This window comes from Myotis davidii, unplaced genomic scaffold, assembly GCF_000327345.1.
Source record: "Myotis davidii unplaced genomic scaffold, ASM32734v1 scaffold196, whole genome shotgun sequence".
NCBI classification, from domain to species: Eukaryota; Metazoa; Chordata; class Mammalia; order Chiroptera; family Vespertilionidae; genus Myotis; species Myotis davidii.
In genome coordinates this window covers 2,369,840-2,373,591 of record NW_006288258.1, presented here as the reverse complement: position 1 = coordinate 2,373,591, position 3,752 = coordinate 2,369,840, and positions in this window count along the sequence as shown.

The window sequence follows — 3,752 nt, the reverse complement described above, 5'->3', positions numbered from 1 at the left end:
CCCCGAGGGGTCCCAGACTGCGAGAGGGCACAGGCCGGGCTGAGGGACACCCCCACCCCGGGGGGCACAAATTTTTGTGCGCACCGGGCCTCTAGTATATATATATAAAAGCTTAAGCGACTGGCTGACTGGCTAACTGGCCAGTAGCTATGACACACAATGACCACCAGGGGGCAGATGCTCAATGCAGGAGCTGCTGAGCTTTGGTGACTTGGCAGCTGCAGAGGGAGGGAGAGAGGAGGGAGCCTGATTCCAGGGTGTGTCACTCAAGAACTGCCTTCCCGCAATCTGGGACCCCTCGGAGGATGTCAGAGAGGTGGTTTCAGCCTGATCCCTGCAGAGCAGGCTGAGGGATTCCACTGGTGCACGAATCTGTGCACTGGGCCTCTAATTTTTAAAATAAAATTTTATAGTCATGTTGCTGTTTTAATATGTAGCCTTTTATTTATTTATTTTTTTTCTTGGAGAAAATACACTGTTTGGTTAGTCTCCTCCAGAGTAATAAAGGCAAGAATATATCTTTACTGGAAGTATCTCCTCCTGGTTCACAGGTCAACGCTCAACCACTGAGCCACACTGGCTGGGCTCTTACCATATTTCTTTTACAAACTTATTTTACAAATTATTTTTGTTCATCTTCTCTTTTATTAATCATGGTATTATATATTACCTTAAAGAGGTTTTGCTTTAAGGTGCTAAGATAAATTTAACCAAAAGACACAAAGATACTACAGCAGAAGATCATTGCAGCAGGAAATTTGTGCAGTCGGCGGGGAGGGGGGGTCCCTCAGCTGGGCCTGTGCCCTCTCACAGTCTGGGACCCCTCGGGAGATAACGACCTGCTGGCTTAGGACTGCTCCCGGGTCGCAGAGGACAGGCCCAATTCCTGCGGTTGGTTGAGGTTTCTGTTTCTCTTGGAGGGAACTTCTAGTTACTTTAGATTAGTGCCTGGGCCATCAGGACTCTTGAAATCCTGTTCTTGACTTGTGATTTATTTAGCTGCATTAATGTATTGCAGCTAAAATGACTCTGATCTCTTTAAAGTGGGTTTTTCTATATCTGAAAGCCTTCTTGAGAATGAGAATAACATTCTATGCATTCATTCAAAAAATAATTATGAAATCCCAATATGAGCTTGCTTCTGGGATCTGTATTGGAAATAGAGCTGGCAACCTGGCAGATTGGGTTCCCATACTCCTGGGACTTTCCAAAGCCACCTGGTGCTCTTCTCTTCTTCGCTCGCCGTTTGTGGACACTCACCTCTGCTTCAGTCTCCCTGGCCGTTTTTCAGTTCCTAAGATGCTGCCAGCGCTCTCTGCCTCAGCACTCTGCATACCCTCCTGCTCCACTCTGAAGGAGCTCTTGGGCCAGGCTTCCCGTGGCTGCTTCGTCCTTGATATCTCAGCCTGAATATGATCTTGAGAGAGCTTGGATTTTTATGTGAATTTGGTCCTCTCCTACGAACTTCTTCCACAGAATCCTAGTTGTTTCTTTCACTGCATTCATCTTTTCTAATTACTCATGTGTGTGTTTCATTTTCCTCCACAGGGATTATAGTTTTCATATACGGTATTAGATTTCTAATGCCCACCATAGTGTCTGGCACACTTTCTGGTATTTCTTAGACAGTCAAAAATATTTATTAAAGAAATTAACAAATAAACAGTGTTACCACGTCTGTTACATACACTGTAACATATGAGCTCTGAACTTTACCTGCCAACGGAGAGTATGGCATTTAAATTCCATCAGCTCACTCTCAGCTGATCTGGAGTCTCACAATGAGATAATTCAAAAACTTATTTGGAGACTGAGAGAAAGTATAATGAAGATGGTGTCCCTGAAGCAAAGTTAAGAAGAAATATGAATCTCTTCTCCACAAGTAACTCATCTTATCACCTTTCAAACATTTTTCTGTTTTTGTAAATGCTGAAGAAAATGTCACCATGTTATTCATACATATGCCTTGAAGCATGTTTAAGTTATATTTTGTCAAGGGGAAAATCTAATTTAAAAGTCAAAAATAGCCAACAAAGAGTCATTTTGCTGTTTATATTGATTTAGTCTGGAGAAAAGATTTTAAAAGTTTGATTTATTTCCCATATTAATTTAAGTTCAAATTGTAGGTAATTTTCATTCCAGAGCCTGTCATATCTCACAAAATAGTGTTCAGTTATTCTTACTTTATTACTTGGAATCCACATAGATTTTCCCCAAAAAGGGGAGGGGGGTAGTGAAATGAGTACCTAAATTGAGGATTAGAAGTCATTTTAAGTGGTATGTCTATGCTTTACATATACAATAAAACTATGCAATAATATATCTCAGACAGAGGGAATTATATGATGTGGTATTCTTACATGGGGGAGCTCAGAATATATTTCAAATAAATCACTTGACAGACTGATTAGCATGAGAAAAAGTTCACTTTAAGCTTAAGGGAAATTTTATAGCTTTTCATAAAACTTCTCTCATGATGACCCCTATTGTACAAACAGTTTTGCTTTGTTTAGCCACACTGATCCAGCTGCAAAGGAGTTTTTTTTTTTATCCATGTTGTCTAGTCTACATTTATTTAATCAACTGTCCCCTAAAAGTTATTTGCTACAACTAACCCCATTTCTCCTTCCCTTCTGTTTTCTTTGATAATAACTCCAGTTTGAGACAATTTTATATACTTTGTTAGCTGTACCATTACAGAAAACAAATGTAAAGTACTAGGGTTTAGGATAAATTAATCTTTATGTAAATGGTTTTCTGAATCCTATTTTAAGAACTGAACCTCTGCATTTCGTCATTGAGGGAGAAACATTGCGCAAAGCTTTATAATCATCACAGCCAATGTCAAGCACATATTCATGCTCTGCTAAGCTATTCTCAGGTTATACACAGTGCCTTTTACATTTTTCACCTTTTGTAATGTATTCCAAAGTACATATGCAAACAGTACTATAACCTTTGAAGTAGGAAATCTGTCTTTAGGTAATATTTCCATTCATGTCAGAGTCATCCAACAAAATGATATTGATGGGACTTTAATGGAGGAAATTAATTATAGGGTTGAGTTGTTTCTCACCATTGTGTGCCACTGTGTTGTCACATTGCGTTCAGCTTCAGTGCTCCCTGCCACTTGTCTTTCAAGAAAGTTTTGCTTATAATTGAAGTATGTGCTTGTTTATCTCAGCTTGAACATATGTGTGTGGTGGGGAGAGAAGATCCCATTTTGCTGATCATGGCTTGTGATCATCACTTAGCCCTTTAGATCACTTTCACTTTCCAGAGCCTATTTCTGCCTTCTAGGAAGCATTTCATTAAAAGGGACACCTTAAAGGATCAAAAGCAGGTACCCTAGAGTTGCCACTGGCCATCTTTTACACAAAGGAAAATATAAATTTTAATTTTTAAGTATTATATTTATAGGATAATATGTTTAAATGGATCAGAATTCAAGTGCAAAATATTACTTTGGTCAGAGAAAGATTATTATAACACAAGAATCCTTATGACACAGGGTTTTGAAGTATTTATGACCAAGGACAAGTCAGGAGGGAAGACTGGGAAGAAGAGTGAGAAAATTGATTGTGCCATAGGATCTTAGGAAAATATTTTAAATGAATAAACCAAATATGAAAATAACTAGAGGCCCAGTGCACAAAAATTTGTGCACTCGAGGGTGGAGATCCCCCAGCCCAGTCTGCGCCCATTTGCAGTCCAGGACCCCTTGGGGGATGTCCACATGTTGACTTAGGCTT